The sequence below is a fragment of the Solanum stenotomum genome, unplaced genomic scaffold (assembly GCF_019186545.1).
Source record: "Solanum stenotomum isolate F172 unplaced genomic scaffold, ASM1918654v1 scaffold33061, whole genome shotgun sequence".
Lineage (NCBI taxonomy): Eukaryota > Viridiplantae > Streptophyta > Magnoliopsida > Solanales > Solanaceae > Solanum > Solanum stenotomum.
The window spans coordinates 87,179-107,506 of NW_026032246.1; the positions used below are offsets into that span (position 1 = coordinate 87,179).

A 20,328-nucleotide genomic window follows, 5' to 3' on the forward strand; every position below is an offset into this window, starting at 1 on the left:
ATCAAGAATCAGTGAACAGAGCATACACATGAATAAAATATAACATTCATATAGGGATTCAAAGATAAAATTGATGATCTCTCCGTCTAGTTGCAACAATAACAGTTAAGGAAAAGAAGGCATGATACAAGACATGGTGGAGTACAACACAACAAAGATTAAATTGCTTACTGAGAACTCCCGAGTCACCAGTGAGCTGGATCTGAGTGATGTTGGGGTCGTTGGTATTCCGGTCAATCGCCACCAAGGGTGACTACCTCGCTGCAAAGAGAGGAACAAGAACGTCAGGGAGCTCGATTCGTAGCTGCAAAATCTTGGAAATGGACTTGGACACATACCTGGAAAGAAGCTGAAGGGACTGAGATGAAGTGAAAGAAGAAGATTTCTCAAAACCACCATAGTTGTAGATATTTTGGAAAGTTCCTTATGTATTTTCTTTTGGTATTTTTGCTTTGTTTGGATGGTGACATTTGTAGATATGAATGAATAAAAGGTCCACGTGACCACAATTCACTTTTATTAAAAAATTATGTGGGTAACGTTTTACACTTAAAACGTTATTGTGAGTAACGTTTTACACCTGAAACGTTACTCATAGTAACGTTTATTCATTTAACGTCGTCAGATCTGTCAGCTTTTCTGTCCGTTGAATTTTTAAAATAAAAAAAACCTAAAACGTTACCATGAAGTACGTTTATACTACTTTTGTAAAAAATTTAAAAAGCGTATTAGTTTGGTGAATTGGTTTTAAAAATAGCTTATTTTGGTCAAAATATCTGTTCCATGCATAGTATAATGTGCACATGCCATGTTCTTCGAGAAACTTTGCAAATGGACCTAAACATCATCTTGATTCGTTATATTTTTCATAATATTGATCACCTTTATCTGACCCGATGATTTCACTTTCCCATCTGATTGCCTTTCAACCTTTAAATGTATACGTTGCAAGCATTTATCGGAGATCTAGTCACCAACTCAGCATATTTTTTTAATTTTATTGAGATAACATGTTCTCCTCTCTTGACAACTTCTCACAAGTTGAGAACCTTTAGATATATAAGCCTTCATCTTGACGGCCCAAAAATGTGATGATTCTCGCCGGTGAAAATCCGAGGACCCCAGCAAATATATCCACGAAAATTCCAGAAATAAGATGAGTCAAGCAACAAGATTTGATTCGATTCCCCTAAGAAATAAGCTCTGATGCCATGATAGAAAGAAAAAAAAAAAAAAAGACTTTCAAAGGTACAAGGAAGAACGGTGAAGAAATTGCAGCTGTAAATTGGTACAACAACTTGTAGATGAAGAAGGAGAAGGCTGAAAATTTCAGAATTCTCACGATTTCATTTCAGAGGTTATCCAATATATAAAGCATGAGAATTATAACCAAAAATTGGCACATTTTGACAATGTACTTGGGTCAATTATACTGCAAGTAATTATCTAATAATTTATTTATTTTTTACTCAACGGATAGAAGTAATTTAAACTTCTTTAAAAAAAATAATGCATAAGAGAGAAGGAAGGGAAAATACAAAAGAGATTGCAAAGTGGAAAAATGAACTATCACCAACAAGATGAAAGTTCATATGACCAATTAACTAAAATACTATTAGATTTCTCCAATATACTATATAAAAGTTAAACTCTACATCTAAAAATTTAATTTATATACATTGACAATGTAAATAAATTTTATACTATTATTGTAATTTAAGTTGTCGTTGTTGATAATTAACCTATCTTATTTCTTAGATTACAAATTCCATTTTTAAGGACTATAATATTTTGTAAAATTTTAAAAGTGAAAGTAAATTAACAAGTTTTTTGTGTGATGTTTATGTAACAGGAATGTTGTATTTGTTTAGCCAAGTATGGAGATAAAGAAGATATTAGACAATTGCCTTGTTCTCATATATTTCATCTCAAGTGTGTTGATCAATGGCTTAGAATTATATCTTGTTGTCCTCTGTGCAAACAACAACTAGAGAGGTAAAGATGCAACAAAGCTCCTCATGAGCCTCAATGTATTTTTATCCCTTTTTTATGGAGATGAAATTTTCATATATACCCAATATGTACTACATTATACACTTGAAAAACAGAAAATGTAATTACGATTAACTAGAAATATGTGCATTATTAAGTGAGAGCTTTTTAACATAAGAAATACAAAAGCAACAACTCAAACTTCCACACAGAATTTTGTAGTACATGCAACCTAAAATGCCTTTCAATTATTTGAATTGGTAAAAATTATCATCCGTTCACTTTTCGGCCCTCAAATATTTCTGATGTCAACCTTTTAGCTAAAAATAAGGGCAAATATGAGTCAAAGGATTAATATCAAGAATATCTCAAAGCAACGTATGTACATATGTAGCTCACCAACCACCACCTCATTTTAACCCAAAAGACTTCGTCCACTACAAAAATATCTATAGCTACAAATCTAGGAGTTTCTAGAGAAATCTTAATTTCATAACAATTGGTAATTTTCAAATGTAACTTCTAAATAACCTTAGATTCTCGTATAAAGTAGAAATCATACTTAGAGGGTGTTTGAATTGGCTTAAAAGTTGATCAAACCTACTTTTAAGTTTTAAGTCAGATCAGTTTTGACTTCTTTTTGTTATGAACATCGAGATTCATTGGAGTAGTCTAGTAGAACCTTTATTTCAAGGGTAAAAACTCTCATAATATTCTTCAACTGTCAAAGAAGACAAAAGAAGAATTGCCTCCAGAACAATATGAAGAGAATACCTAATTATTTTGTATGGTTTAGAGCAATGGACGAATTGATATATGCTTAGGTATGTATCATAACTTTCTATTGGCAGCTAGGTACTTTGCAGTTCGACACATCCTAGTCATGATTCTTCAGGTCCATAGGATCATAAGATATCTTCAGAAAATACTTACAAATATTTGCATTAAGAAAGGTTGATAGTCCAGAGGCAGTTGGTGAAACAAGAAAAGTCAAAACTTGATTTTACGTAGTAGTATATTAACAGATGTGTAAATATTCTTTTAGCACGATAAAACTAGCAAGAACAAACTTCAATGAACTAAGCTAACTGACCCACTAAACTAAATAATTTTCAACATTCCCAAAGAAGTACTCACAGCAAACATTACTCGAGGCTTTACTGGCCATCAAAAACAAGTAGAATAGGATAAATCACACCACAAAGGTAGAAAAAAACTGGTCTTTAAGAGAGTTGCTAGCATGCCCTTTTGATGTAAAGACAACAATAGGATAAAGAGAACTCTCAAGATCTCCCTCAAAAATTTTAAAAACCAAATGATGGATATTAAACTTCATTCTCGGCCAAAATGAGAAATGTTGCTGGCAGCAGCTGTATAGGGTGCACTGGCTCGTGAAAAAAGGGCATATGAAAAGGCACCCAGGGTGTGGCTTAGTGATCAATGAAGTAGGCCGAGAAGTTGTAATTCTAACAAAGGCAAAACCTCAAAATAACTTTGACCATATCTTAGATTAGTGGACAGAGTTACCCATGAGGAGCATGCAAGCTGGACCCAAATGGAAGGCAAGATATTCTGATTTTATGACCTCTTTTTTTTTTTTTTTTATAAAGGTAAAGTAGTATTCTTCAGCATTAAAGATATGCTGGCTACCTCCAAAAAGTTACAAGCTATATCCATAGATCCTAGGAAATCTACCAACTGTTCTACTTTTTCTATACCATCTTCTTTAATCTTTACACTTGTAATACTGTAACTCTTATCTCTGTCTTACCAAAAAATGTTCGACAATTAATCAACCCATGGAGTTTAATGTGCACAACGTTTTGCAAAACCATATATCCGTTTATTACGTTGTCCGTGGCACATAGATCCCAGTGAAGCACGGCGTGAATCTAGCATTGTCCATAATACTTAAACAAAGATAAAACTAAGAAGCCTTTTCATCAATCAATTTATTTTTCCCTTGCTAATCGAATTGTCTGAATTGATTTCCTTCTAAATTGGTTAATGACATTAGATCTATCCTAATCATCAATTAATCCAATAGGAATCACAAATCAAGCCACCTAATAACTTTGTGCAGTCATAGCAGAGCATGTATTAAAAAAATAACTTACAAGACGACAGTCAGGATACTATAATATTTCTTACACCAAACAATATTATGGAAATATGAGGCAATAACAATAGCACCAATCCATCCAGGTATATTAATGTCTTTAACCCCACCCACCATAAACTGCAGAGTAAACACTCACAATAACTTTAGTATGCCTTGGAAGTAAAGGAGCAGAATACACCAGAGAAATGTTTTTGTGTCTTTCATTGATACAATGTGTTGTTTAAATACAAAAGAATTATGTGGTAAAAGATCCCACAATATCAGTAAAACTAATGAATCCTATCAAGTAATTAAAGGTAAAGAATCAAAGAATATACAATAATGAAATCAGAATATATGATACTGATATGGAAAATATTTCATCTTCATTTAGCTTCTTTAAGCCCCGCAAGTTAGGGGGTGGTGGAACGACCCCTAACTTGGAGACAGCCCATTGAGTTTGTGCTTTGGATAAAGATTTCGTAAGTAGGTCAGCTAGCTGATCAGCTGAGTGAACATGTACTATCCGGAGTTGTTGACGTTGTACTTGGTCCCTAACAAAATGGAAATCAATGGCAATGTGCTTCATTCTACTATGGAAAACTGGATTTTGGCACAAGTAGGTGGTGCCAATGTTGTCGCAGTAGATAGTTGGTACATTATCAAGAGAGATACGAACATGAGCAACGGCACGATACTCGGCCTCAATTGAAGATCGGGCGATTGTTCTTTGTTTCTTTGATGACCAACTGATTGGTGTTAAGCCAAGATAGATAACATAAGCAGAAGTAGAGGTACGATCATCGTGGTCCCCTGCCCAATCTGCATCGGTATAAACATGAAGGGCAGCATTAGATCCATGGTGAAAAAGAAGCCCATGATGGATAGTTGATTTGAAATACCGAAGGAGGCACTTCACTACTTGCCAGTGTGTGTGAGATGGCTGATGCATAAATTGGGAGAGCTTATTAACAGCAAAGCTTATGTCCGGTCTAGTAAATGCAGGATACTGGAGCTTGCCAATTGCACTTCGATGTTGTTTTGTATATGTAGGAGGGGAGCCATCGTGGTGGATAATGGTGTAGAAACACCTTGGCAGTCCTACATAGAGAAGCACTCCTCATTTTCAACCTTAAGACTGTGAGTTCGAGTCCCCAAGAAAGCATTATGTGAGAGCTCCTTGGAAGGGTTAAAATAAATTGAGATGGGAGAAGATAATAGGAAAATTAACCTTTTTTATAATAATAAATTTGTCCCTAATTAATACATTTAAGAACAAAATAATTTTTTTGTATATAAAATATAGTCATTAGTGACGAAATTAGATTTTGTTCAACTACAAAATACATTAACTTTAGAGACAATTGATGTTGTCACTGATTGAAGTAAAATAATTAGCGATGATATAATTTTGTTGGTAGTAATAACCTTTTTAGTGACAAAGCATACTATTAACTACAAAAAATATACTTTTTACGACAAATAAATTTGTCACATTTTTTTAAGCATTTGGGGACGATTTTTCTTTTTGTAGTTAATATAATACTTTTAGCGACGAAGCACTAAATCGTTTTAGTATACTTTTAGCGACACACATTTAGTGACGACTAATTGACGAATTATTTTTCGTCTCACAAGAATTTTAGTGACGAAATTATTTGTCCCTGATAATCGAATTTGTTGTTGTCTATATAGGATATGAGTACTCCTACCAATCCAACTGAACCTGCGCAACTAAAATCTGCATAAAATTAGTTCAACCTAACAGTTCACAATTTAAATAGCACATGACACAATAACAACAGTACTCCATCAACCACATATTAATGGTACACAGGATATATCAAGTCCATCAATCACAAGTTCCATATAAATGCACTCACAAGTTCACAAAGGTTATAGATATGCAATGTCAAGTATAGTGATGCATGTCTGACCTAGTGATACACACCCGTTGTCTCTCAGTTCAAAATTCATGAGGGACATATATGTCCATGCTTCTGTCACGGTGTACGGCACAGCCCTCGAATCAATATATTTGTCGCTAATATCAAAGTCTTCTTAGTAAATACATTGTTGCCTCCAAAAATTCAGAACTATCCTGATTACAAATTAATATATGAACTTGTGTAAGTTTGAGCATACATTAAATTTTCACCAATAGATGACTTCATTTTATTTTCATTCGATATCATTATTTGGGTATTGTATGAGATTAAACATTATTTGGGTATTGTATGAGATTAAACATTATTCGCTATTTGAAACCTGATTAATTTAAATTCATGTAGAAAAGTCATGTTTTGAAGGATAAAAAACTCCTTGTCAAAGATAATTTCATATTTTAAATTCAAACACGATCTTCTAATTAAAAATATAACAACATTTAATACATAATAATATTTAGTTCGTAGTTATTATGGGTCATGATCAAAATACTTGAAATTCTTAAAGCAATTACTCATGTTATCAAAAAAATATGTCCCGTAGAATATCAAGTTCTTTTTTTGTTTGGTCATGATAAAAGTAGATAAGATGAAAGTTAATATTAACGTTTATAATATTCTATTCCATTTCAAAAATTAGAAATTTATAACAATTAGACTTGATATCGAAAAAATTCTATATAGTATAAGAGGCTAGAAGCACACAGCTGGTTGTCAACATGTGTGCTTCCCATCATCTAAAGTTGCTTGGCTTAGTGGTTACAGTTGAATATTTCATGTGCAATATCCTGGATTGAACCTAGGCAATGTCGTTTTTTTATTTCTATTTTTAATTCAGTCAATTTACTCATTTATAGCTTTTTGGTGGGGCCCAATTCAATCCTCTCCTTTTTTTTAATGTGATCTCATTAAATTAAAATGCATGTTTCATCATTTATCTAATGTGTTAACAACAAAAAAGGAATATTTCATATTACGTAAATATATTTCGTATTCATATTTTAGTTATTCCATCTTCTATTTTATATAAATATATTTTTAATTTTTAAATGTCATCGAAAAATATTTTATTTTATATAGTTAAATTATTATGATTACTATATAGAAAGTAAATTTTTACTACAAAAAACATATCAAATAGGTACTACTTAATAAGTAATCCGTTTGATTATTTTATTTCTCCATCTTTTTATCTGTAAATCACTTTGTATTTATAATGTTAANATTTATAACAATTAGACATGATATCGAAAAAATTCTATATAGTATAAGAGGCTAGAAGCACACAGCTGATCGTCAACATGTGTGCTTCCCATTATCTAAAGTTGCTTGGCTTAGTGGTTACAGTTGAATATTTCATGTGCAAGATCCTGGATTGAACCTAGGCAATGTCGTTTTTTTATTTCTATTTTTAATTCAGCCAATTTACTCATTTATAGCTTTTTGGTGGGGCCCAATTCAATCCTCTCCTTTTTTTTAATGTGATCTCATTAAATTAAAATGCATGTTTCATCATTTATCTAATGTGTTAACAACAAAAAAGGAATATTTCATATTACGTAAATATATTTCGTATTCATATTTTAGTTATTCCATCTTCTATTTTATATAAATATATTTTTAATTTTTAAATGTCATCGAAAAATATTTTATTTTATATAGTTAAATTATTATGATTACTATATAGAAAGTAAATTTTTACTACAAAAAACATATCAAATAGGTACTACTTAATAAGTAATCCGTTTGATTATTTTATTTCTCCATCTTTTTATCTGTAAATCACTTTGTATTTATAATGTTAATGTTAGATCATTAATATTATTAGTAGAAAAGAGCACATGTCATTGAATTTAAAAAATTAAAAGTACAACAAATAATACTTTTTAAATTTTATTTGTGCTCCATAAATTGGAATAGAGAGAATAACATATTATTTAAAAATTAAGTGAATTTTATAAGTCACAATAATTAACAACTTAATTTTTTTTAGAAAATATATATTAAAATTTTTAGAAACTCACTAAATTTCATCTGTGTCATATAAATTACGACAAAATAAGTAAGATATATTGGGCCCATGCTGGCATGGACTCACGTATCTAGTGATTTGTAGAACATTCAATGGCGTACTTTTTTTTATTGGTGATCAAACAATGTCAAACGTTTAGCACTTAGAGATCAATATATATATGAACAACTTCATAACATTAATTGAAATTAGGTCTTATCATAAAATCAAATCATACAATAAGGACTAAGTACTACGTTTTGTGAAGATCAATTCACAAAAAAATAAAAAATCACAAATTCAAAATTATGAAGAGTCGTTTGGTTGGGAACAAGTTATCTCAAAATTAATTATCTTGAGATTAGCTATGTTGGGACAAATTATCCCATGGGATATATTAATTCATCACTGCGGTATAAATGGTTGGATAAGTTATTCCAAGCTGACAACCAAACAAAACACCAAAATTTTATTTCCAAACTATTTTTTTATCCCAAAACTATTTATTTTTATTCCTCATACCAAATCATCCCTAAAAGTAAACCTCGAACTCCACTTTATTTATTCTTTATCTGTGTTTTTAGCTCTCTTTTTCCCCCTCTCTTTACCTACTTCATACTCTTCTCTAACTTAGGGCATCTCCAACCCAATCCTCTATTTTACTCTCCAAATATAGTGTTCTCTATTTTTTCAGACAACCAACTCCAACCCAATTCTCTATTTTACTCTCTATTTTCTCTCTCCTCAATATTATATTATTATTTCTATTTCATTCTTATTTTCTTACAAAATATAAATCCTTTATTTCTTTTTTCCCAAATAATTACTTTATATAATTTTTAATGTGATATGAAATTATATTTTATTCTAAATTTTTAAATAACATAAATTGCAAGAAAATATAATATAATACATAAATTAGGGGACAAATTCAAATAAAAGTGACATACAATTACATAAACACTCAATTTTCAAAATTATTATGTTGCTCCTATAAATGCTCTATTAATGCATTACGGAGTTCAAAATGAGCATTTTTGTCCTGAATTTTTTTATGTCTAGCTAAAAATTGTTCAAATCGGAGATTTTAATCTACCACCATTTCTATAGTTGGAGTTGGAGCCTCTACGACATCTTGAATTGGTGCATTGAGATCACGTTCATCCTAAATTATCATGTTGTGCAATATAATACATGTAGTCACTATATCATGTAGCACTTCCTTTCTCCAAAAATGTGACGATCCTGCAATAATTGCAAAACGTGATTGCAAAAAGTTTGAGGACAAGACTCTACTTTGCAATCGAGTCTGAGGCTCCTAGTCCTATATCACCTATAGTATCATCTCCTAACTTATCATCTTTTTCACTTAATTTAAATGAGAATTTTTCAGGTCATTACACTTCATTTGAACGGCCTATTGGGGTGAAGAAATCAAAATTAAAGAGATCAAAAGATGAAGGTCTTTCGTCATCTATGAAACTTTTCGAAACCGAAAATAATCAACTTGGGAAGATGTTATCAGAGTCTGCTACATCCAAACAACAGGACGGTGAAAGGCTAGATAGATATATCAAAGCCAAGGAATTTCGAGACGAAACTAAAATTTTAATGAAAAATTTAGAAACTATTAGTGATCCAAATGTTCGTGATTACCTGCAATGAGAACAACAATGAATACTTGAAAAAAGAAATCGACAATCACAATCGCAATCACAACCACAATCGCAACAATTCTCGAAATCATATCCTAATTTTTTTTCGAATAGTGCTAAATCTGGAAACGACCTACCGGATTTCTAAATTATTGTTATGATCAATTAATTATTATGTTATGTATTGTATTTTATCTTGTATTTAAATTATTATGTTATGCATTATATTGTATTGTTATCTTGTATTTAAATTATTATGTTATGTATTGTATTGTTATCTTGTATTTAAATTATCATATCATCTATTGTATTTTTAAATTAAATTTTTTCATCTTGCCATTTTAATTTTGCGTATTCTTTATAACGAAAATTAATAATAAAATAAAATTTTATTATTCACGAAAATTAGAAAAAAAATAAAATACTATTAATTTGAAATTAAAATAGTATATATTAAATAATATTTTTAAAAATATTATATTACATTTAAAAAAGAATTATAAATATTAGATATTTAATTAATGAAATTATATGTAAAATAATATGTTAATTAGAAAGTAATAGGAATAAAAATAAAATAATGAAAAAGTGAAATAGAGAGTGTGAATAGTAGTTCTCCAAATTTGGAGAACTACTATTCAACTCTCTAAATTTGAAGAATAGAGGGTGATTTGGAGGTGGGGAATAACGGGTGATTTGGAGGTGGGGAATAGAGAGTGTGTTGGAGATGGTCTTACTCCTTTTCCTTTTTCTCTCATTCCAACTTTTCCAAGATCTAAAGTTTACGAACTTTCTAACTTTTCTCCATTATTAGCACTATGACTTCTTTACATGTTTTATTCTTAATTTAAAATTATTTTTTAATTTTCAAAATATAATATTAAAGATTAATTTATAGGCAGTATAATAAAATAATTACTATTTTATATGTCAAATCCAACTTTTCGTTGCAAATAAAAGATAACCTGAGGACATAAAGACTAAAAATTCAAATGAGTCCTACAATTTCAAAAAAGCAACCGTGGACTGAATTTTTTTCGTGTGTCTGAGTGTATAAGTTTTGTTGATAGAGAGATGCGTGCATATGAATAGGAAGAAAAAAGGCGAGTTGAGTAAACACAAAATGGCTAAACTAGTGCTTTACGGAGATGTCATTGTCATATTACACATATAATCTTTCTCCAGTTTTAGGTATCATCATACTATAAGATGGAGGATTTTTCACATCATAATATCCATACACTAGCACAAGAATAGTGATTAAATAGTAATGGGTGTTAAGCTTACAGTTATAGAAAATAGGTGCAACGTGTTAGGATATATACTATTAACCATGTGTTAAGAAATAATATTTATTATAGAATAANAAGAATTGAAGGTGAAGGTGGATGGAAGGAAGTGAATTCCAAGAATTTCATCCATCGAGACGCTACGATTCTTAATGAGATGAAGATGAATCTGTATCGACTACGTTGTTAATGGTCTATATTGATGGTGCTTATACTGGATCTAACTTTCTTCTAACGGATTTGGCTAAATATGCTAAAGTCATCTGTAACAGAAATGAAGAAGGGATTTTTNCGGTACGATTGTAGCACAAGATTATAGGTGATTTATCTTGATTATATATGGGAACGGTATAGTTCCAACTTCTTGTGCTAGTGCATTTTGTATGTATTGAACGGGACCGAGTAGAGATAGTTGTTTTAGACTGACTGACAAAACATATTCTCTAAACTATTAAATGTACTTATATTCTTAATCCTGATATAACTATTATGATCTGTATATATTAATTATCGTTTTGATTTATTAAAAGGTGAGATTCTGAGATGGGTCAATATGCCTGGTAAGTTGGATGATAATAATATATATTGGTGAAATAATAAGTTAGTTGATGGAATCCATGTCTCGTTATAGAGATTGATTGATATGCCTTTTTGAGAAACTTATAAGTTTTCATCGTGTCAAACCTTGCAAGTGGATTTATGAATCCGACACATGAAATAAGTTAAGTAGTGCTCTAAAGGAAATTAATCATTAAGTTAAATTCGTCAGTAATTTAATTTATTGATTAGTATCTGAAATCTTAACATGGGGAATTACATAAGTGTTTAATGGGGAATTACGAAATATAAATAGAGGAGTGCAATTACGAATTTCTAGTGGAATGATTTGTAATTTATTATGGTAAGAATAATTCAAATTAATTATTTGGAATTATTTCCATAATAGGAAGCCTCAGTAATTAATTCTGTGGTCCCTCCAGTGCCCATATTTAACTAGAACTCAGAATCCTAATTCTAAAGGGAAAAGGGGAGAGGCGTTAGTTTTCTTATAAAAAGAAAACTAGCGTGTATTTTTCGGTTGAAGAAAAATAACGTGTGTTTGGTTCTCCTCTTTGGACTGTGAAGAAATCTCTATAATTAGGGATTCTTCTAGCCCTAGATTGATTAGTTTTCTATTCGATACTTGCCCACCCAAGTATTGAGAGAGTTCAGATGTGAACTTGGGATCACTGTAGAAGATCATAACTGCTGTCTATCTTGTGGATTCGTTTGAAGATCAATCTAATTTGGGGATTTGCTTGAAGGTGTCTGATCACGCTTCAAGAGGTATTTATCAAATTTAAATTTCAGGAAGTTTATGTGTTCTAGCATGATTATGTGGTCTAGCATAAACAATATTGGTTATCTATTATTCATGTAAGTAGTAAGATTATGATATGCTTCCGCTGTGCATATAAGTTTTCCAACACAACGATGATATTGAAATTAGAGTTTGGGTTTCTCCGGATCGAGCCGACAGATTTCATAGCACTATAAGAATTGAAGCAAATGGTGGATGAAAGGAAGTGAATTCCAAGAATTTCATCCATCGAGACACTACGATTCTTAATGATGAAGATGAATCTGTATCGATCGACTACGTTGTTAATGGTCTATATTGATGGTGTTTATACTGGATCTAACTTTCTTCTAACGGATTTGGCTAAATATGCTAAAGTCATCTGTAACAGAAATGAAGAAGGGATTTTTGTTGCTGAAGGAATTAAACCAACCTTCAACTTCTGCAGATTCAAGTAATTTTGTTACTTTACTACTTTTGGTGTTTTTAATTTTCTCAATTAATGTGCTTGTATATATATAGCATAAAATTAAATGATGTTTTAATTTATTTTTCAGGGGCTGCGGCTTTTTTCCCTATCTCAGAGGAAACAAAAAGGACATCAGTTAAAGCTTCAATAATATTTAAGTTTGGTATTCTGAACTATTTAATTCTTTCTTCTTAGTAATAAAAATACTGTATTTATGAGTATATAATGTTATTTGATGTTTAGGGTATATATACAACAAACAATATAATGCACTAATTATCTCCAATTCTTGATTTGCTTGTCTCCAGGTTCTGATCATGATAATCATCAAGATCTGGGCATGCAGTAGAAACTCAAATGTTATAAGATGATGTGTTGTGCTACCATTTTAATTTTTCAACACACGTACGTCCTTCAAGTTAATTATATTTTTGTGGGATTATGTTTATGTTGTAACGTTATCTTTATTCCAACTTAATTAAAATAATGTATGGATCGAAGATTGATAGAGTATTTAATTTCTACATCTCCTAATTTTCCACTAGATCTCATTGTTAAAATTCTCATCACTTTTGTCCCTTACGTTTTATTACTACGTACTAAAGTAAATTTAATTACCTTTAGATGAAAATCAGCCCTAGTTAGATGAAAATTTACGTAAGAAAATATGAAATTAACATGAGATTTTTGTTACTTAGCTATGAAATTTTGTCTGTCACTGATTTCTCTTTGTTATAACTTGTGGCCACCAGGAGTGTCGCTCATTAGTCAGTACTATTGTATTTCCTTTATAAATTAAAACTTCATAATCGTCCATTCTATATTCAAATACATACTTAAATAATTAAAAAACATGGAATGATGTTAAGAAGCTTCGGATAATAAAATGAATTTAGTAGAGGAAAACTGATGTGAGTGCATGGATGGTAGATAATATGTGACACATTACTAGGAAAAGACAAAAGAGATTTTGTCAAAATTTTGACATGACATCTTGAGGTGTCGACAGTCGATAAAAGAACACTCTTTTAGCCCTTTTTTCTAACCTTAATTTCTGCCTCTTATTTCATTATTATTACTTTATTTTTTTTTGGATCAAAACTAATTTTCCTCACTCTCTTAATTCAGATGTAACTTACACATTTTGTCCTAGCTTTAGTCCTGAAGTTGCCACATATATTCAGTCAACCGATCATAAAGGTTTAAAATAGAGATCTTGATTAGTAAAGTTTTATCTGAATGAAATTTAGAGCGTTTGATATGGACTAGACATGTTTAATCAATCAGGTTAAACATACAATTTAATGGGGAAATGTTATGAATTTTGGAGATTGCTTAAGAACGAAACTTTTAAATTAAAGTTTGAGTAAATTCTTTGATCCATATATGTAGCATTTTAAATTACAACTAATAATATGTTTCTTTTTTAATAGTGAGTTGCCCGATGATGCCCGCAACCTTTGTAGTGACAGATTTTTATGTACGGACGTTTGAAAATAAAATAAACGGAAAAGGGTCAAAATTGCCCCTAAACTATGCGAAATAGACCACTTATACCCTTCATTACATTTTGGGATCAAAAATGTCCCTGCTGTTATTATAAGAGACCACAAATACCCTCAAGAGTTAACACCCCAAATTATTATTGATGTGGCAAGCCATGTGGGACTAATCCTTCCACCTAACGTTGCCAACTAGGATTCACTACAAAAAAACTAGACCTTTAGCGGCAACAACAGTCGCACAAAAGCCCAGAAAATCGTCACTAAAAGTTTTTAACATTAAATTCTAATTTTGTGTTTTTTTTCATCATTGTTTTTAAAAAACAAAAAATGATATCAATTAAGTAGGAGTTTGAAGACACTGTATGTTTTATTTTTATGTCATATGTAAATGTATAAAATGTACAATGATGCATTATATAGTAGGAGATTTGAATCGAGAAGTAATTTTGATGATTTTTCGTAATAATATTGTATGTTTTTAATATTGCGAACTTGCAATCTTCAGGTCATGAGCCTGATGAGTTGACCAATTCCTCTACCCCGCTTCTTCCCCTTCTCTTTCAAACTCCGAAAACCAAGGTTCGACTTGCATTATTGCAAGTTATTTATTTTAGAAAATTAGGTTGCAATAGAAAATTAATTATCATATTTTTTTTTTGAAAAAATAGGTTTTACTAGTGAATGGTTGTTGGAGCCTTAGTCGCCACTAAAAATCACTCATAACCTTTAGTGGCAATATTTTGGGAATTTGTGGCGACTTTGTCGCCACCAAAGGTCAAGTTCTTTTGTAGTAAATCTTAGTTGGCATCGCTTAGGTGGAGGGATTAGTCCCATGTGGCTTGCCACGTCACTAAAAATTTGGGGTGTTAACTCTTGAGGGTATTTGTGGTCTCCTGAAATAACGACGAGGGTATTTTTTATCTCAAAATATAATGGAGGGTATAAGTGATCTATTTCGCATAATTCAGGGGCAATTTTGACCCTTTTCCGTAAAATAAAAAGTCTTGTACGGACTAATTTTCATATCTTTTTGTAGTGACTATTTTTCATGTCGTCATGTAGTGACTAATTTTCACGTCTTCCTCTCTTTTTTTTCTAACTTTATTTTCTACCACTTTTTTTTAATGGCCCGTCAAAATAATGAGTTAGAAGGTGTTTGGATTGGCCAAATCCACTTTTTAAGTCTTTTTTTAAAATTTCTGGAAGAGTTTGGCAAATTTAAAAAATGACTTAAAATAAGTTACGAAGTGTTTGACAAGGTCAGAAATTACTTAAAATAAATCAAAAACCAAAAATTGGTCTCGTTTTTTTATTTTTTGACTTAAAAGTCATTTTAATTTGATTTTTTATTTCTGACTTAAAAACTACTTTTTTAAAAAAAATCAATTCAAACGGGATAGTCCAATGTGTTAAATTCTAAAATCTGTATGGACTAACTAAAATAGACTAAATCAATCCATTTTGACAGTTATAGATAAACTGTGAATTCTCAAAGCCTAAAAAGTTATAGTCTATATTCTCCGTGTACTTATTTGCTTCTTTAATTTATTGATTGGGGTCACTGTCTAAACCCCACAAGCCACCATCGGAGAGTTTGAAAATAAAATAAAAATAAGAAGTTTTATAGTGACTAATTTTCATGTCTTATTTTTTTCCAACTTTATTTTCTGCCTCTTCTTCTCGTGGCCCGTCAAAATGATGAATTAGTCTAATCTAGTCTGGTAAATTCTAAATCTGTATGAACTAACTCAAATAGGCAGAATCAATCCATTTTGATAGTTATAGATAAACTAGAATAAATATAGAGGTTTCTCGTACTATTTAGTGGTCGTTTGGTAGGGAGTATAATAAAGGTATTGAATATAGTGTATTAGTAATGTTGATACTAAAAATATTTGTATTAGTAAGTTGAAATTCTTTCTTATGTAGTGTTTGACTTAGTGTATCAAAAATAACATGCATTAAAACCATTTGCATTACTAATACCATAAATTTCTATCTATTAGCCATACACAATAAAGTTTATATATAAATTTAAAAATATTAAATAAAATATTAATAATACATAAATATAATACATACATTATTTTTACTAATATAATTTATGAAATGACCTCTTGAAAAGAAGAAAAAGATTATTGTGGATTCTCAAAAACCACAAATCCATGTACTTCTTTGCTTCTTTAATTTACTGATTGGGGTCCATGTATAAACCCCACAAGCCAACCATATGGTGGACGTTTGAAAATAAAAATTATGGAGTCACAAAAGAAAATAGAACAAGGAAAGGTAGGTAGAAAACAGCGCGTTTTCCTTGTAAGACAAGTATTAATAGCATTAAAAATATCTTTTTATTTGATCAATTGAATTTAAATAGATTTGGGCTAATTTTATGTGGAACAAATACTGTAAGAAGCATATTCCAGCTCTGGTTCAATGGAAAGGTGAATCTCAATTGTGGAAGAATATGTTACAAAATAGGGACGACATTGAAAAATTTATATGGTGGGAACCTGAGCGTGGAACTTCTACTGTTTGGTATGATAATTGGACCCAGCTAGGTCCTCTTTACACATATCAAACTGAAGTACAAACGTGTCACTCTTTGATGGACATTGAGTTTTTCATGAAGAAAGTAGGGTGGGATTATGATAGTATGTATGATCATCTGCCTTATCATGTTGTGGAACATATTAGGCAGCATATGGATCATATTAGACAGACTGATATGGGAGACAAACCATGGTGGATCAAGACAAGCACCGGAAAGTTCTCAGTTAAGAGTGCATGGGAGATTTTGAGGAAAAAAGAGGAAGTCAATGAAAATTGCAAGATGATATGGGTGCAAGGTCTTCCTTTTAAGATATCTTTCTTTAGTTGGAGGGTTTGGACTAATAGAGTTCTAGTAGCTGCTATTATAGCTAATTGGAATCCTAATCAGTTTCAACTTTGCTTATGTTGTACTGTTTCAGCAAGAGAAACTATGGAACACTTATTTTTGAAAGATGAAATTGCCAACAAAGTGTGGCAATATTTCTCATCTGCAGCTGGAATATTAGGGCCTTGGATTCAGTTGAAGCAATCTATTAAAAAATGGTGGAATGTTCAAGGAAATACTAGGCAAAAGGTGATTTTTCAAGCTATTCCTAATCTAATCTTATGGTTCTTATACTGTGTTTCATGGTGGTAATTACACCACAAGTAAAGTAATTTGGGACATCAATAGTACTGTTCAGAAATTTATGAAGTTAAAGTTTCAATATACTGATGTCCCTTCCACTTGGCCTCAGATGGTTGCTCTATTGGATGTTTTCAGACCTAGGTTTGTCTCTAAATGGGTTAAATGGCATCCTCCACCATCTGGGTGGTTGAAATGTAATACAGATGGGCTTCTAGAGGTAATCCTGGGCCTAGAGCTGCTGCCTTTTGTGTCAGAAATCATGAAGGAGAGCTGGTGATTGCTGAGGGGGTGAGGATCCCTGATTCTACTAATCTAGTTGTTGAAGCTATTGCTATTAGAGAAGGTCTTCAATGTTGTTTAGAAAACAACTTTCCAAACATTATAATTGAAACTGACTCGTTGGCTTTGGTACATATGCTGAAGGGAGAGTGGGAAATGCCTTGGAATGTGACAATGGAGGTCAATTCCATCAATAGATTGAGGAATACCATGTCAGTAAGAGTACAACACTCCTTAAGGGAGGAAAATACTCTTGCTGATTTTTTTGCTAACTTGATTTTTCTTTTTACAGGTACATATGAATTTAGATCCCTCCAAGAGGTTCCAGATACAGCCAAGAGAATTATCATCTTAGATAAACAAAGCACACCACAGTTGAGGATAAGGCAGTCAAACACTACAAGAGTGTAAATGGTTTGATTTGAATACACTTTACATATGATACTGATAAAGCTATATTAGATGATAAAAGCTACTACACATCAGGGCCGGCTCTATGCTTATTTGAATAAGGCATTGGCCTTAGGCCCCCAATTTTAGGGGGCCTCAATTTTTTACCAATAATAAATTATGTGTTAAATTTTTATAGAAAAGATTGATTATTTATGATAATATATATATTTTAAAAGGCATATATATTTTATTCTCTTTAATTCCATTTAAATAGAAGAAATCAAGAAAAAATATTTTATTTTCTTACACTACACTAATATTCACATTATTTTATTCTTTTAACTCCTTTTACACTCTCTTTTTTAAATTTTTGATAAGTTAAAGTAATATTCTATCAAAAATATGAATCAATAGTCGAAAAGTGTTGAGTGAATTGTAAATTCTTTTTCTATTTCTTCTTAGATTTTCAAGCATTACAACAAGCATAGTAAAATGTGGGGTATACACAATTATCAACTTCTTGAATCAAATTCTATGTTAACAATTCATATAATAATTGCCCGAGTAAGAAATGTTTTTCAACGTTGAATTGATAAAATCTTATCTAAAGCTAATAATTGTAAAAGAAATCGAATAAATCATTTATAAAAAAAATATTAAGTATGCTTTGCATTTAAAAATGTAAGTTTTTTTTTTTAAAAAAAAATTAATGCATATGAAGTTTATTTAGATTTTAGGCCTCTAGTTGAAATTCGCTTTAGGCCTCCGATTGCGTTGAGCCGCCCCTGCTACACATTATATGATGTCTGAATGAATTTCAGTTGGTTGATATACCATGCACCTGGTGAGAGTTTAGGGTGTTTCATATGGTATAAAATCAGGACTCATAGATTGTAGCAGTCAATTAACATCTATAGTAGGTTTATTATTTCACAATACACATAGCAGAATAACTTCGAAATTGATAATTTCGAACGATCAGTCCAAAAGAGAGAAAAATTGGTTGGGCTCAATTGTGTACCTGACAAGTTGCTCAAGTCCAGAATACTTTGCACAACCTGTACAATAGTGCAAATCCCAGAAATCCATACACAACCTCGAAAAAATATGTCAGAAATTAGTAATTCTTTTATGATTTAAGTTCGGTGGTGGTATTAATCCTATTTTTGGGTTCAACCCACTGAAGGTTAGATCAAAGAAGATGAACTAATTTCAACTAACCTGAGGTTAAATGGATGGATTAGCAACAATACTCTTACCACAGAACCTACACGAGCTTGGATCCACATGAAATCTACGAGGAGAAAACTGAGCAAAAAGATTGAAATCATTTGGCTTGGATAGATTGACATGAATCTGAATAGAAGTGAGTAGGTAAAATACCAAAGGTTTTCAAGGGTATACAATTACGCCGAATTGAAGTCGAGTTTCAGCTCCGATTTGATGATGTATCGAGGAAGAGGCGCTGCACCTGCAAGTACTCTTCAACTTCCACTTTCCTAATTTTGTTTTTTGATATTTCTTAGTTGGTAGGTGTTGTCTTTTATTGTTTTGTTTATTTATTTGGTGGGCTGTTCACTTAGGCAACCCACATGATTTTGTATATATTTTCTCTTAGTTTAATAAAATTCTTGACCCATGTGGTCTTTGATTTAAAAAAAAAAAAGAATTTAAATAGATTTAAGGTCAATGCCTTAGGCCCCTAATTTTTGGTAGGCTCAAATTTCTTCTTAACCACGTTAAAATAGAAGAAATCAAGAAAATATTATTTTTCATTCTTATATTTTCTTCGCTAACACTCACATTATTTATCCTTTTTAATTCCTTTTGCACTTTCTTTTTTCAAATCTTTGATAGTTAGAACAATACTCTGTCAAAAACATGAATCAATAGTCGAAAAGTGAATTATAAATTTTATTTTATTTCTTCGGAATTTTTCATATTAAAGTAGGGTATACCAAGTTATCAACTTTTTGAATCATATTCTATGATTCTAACTCTTATCTTTATTTAAATTTTATATACTTATCACTTATAGAATTATGTTAACAATTCATATAATAATTGTCTCAATAAAAGATTGTTTTCCAATGTTGAATTGATGAAATTTTACCTAAAAATAATAATTTAGAAAAATATTTGAAAAAACATTTATAAAAAAGATACTA

The 20,328-nt window shown here is 31.0% G+C and overlaps 2 long non-coding RNA genes across 3 annotated transcripts; both read right to left on the bottom strand.

The window, feature by feature from the left end:
- LOC125852230 (uncharacterized) lies at nucleotides 1-423 on the bottom strand. Its single transcript, XR_007444989.1, has 2 exons — nucleotides 339-423; nucleotides 1-261 (listed from the first exon to the last, which is right to left on the bottom strand). It is a non-coding gene; the product is annotated as an uncharacterized LOC125852230 (long non-coding RNA).
- Nucleotides 424-5,632: 5,209 nt separating this feature from the next.
- LOC125852229 (uncharacterized) lies at nucleotides 5,633-19,731 on the bottom strand. 2 transcript variants are annotated; one of them, XR_007444988.1, is made up of 4 exons: nucleotides 19,544-19,731; nucleotides 19,382-19,468; nucleotides 19,182-19,256; nucleotides 5,633-6,194 (listed from the first exon to the last, which is right to left on the bottom strand). It is a non-coding gene; the product is annotated as an uncharacterized LOC125852229 (long non-coding RNA). The 2 variants fall into 2 exon arrangements; XR_007444987.1 differs by lacking the exon at nucleotides 5,633-6,194 and having other exon boundaries at nucleotides 18,958-19,256; nucleotides 19,544-19,730.
- Between the last annotated feature and the right edge of the window lie 597 nt (nucleotides 19,732-20,328).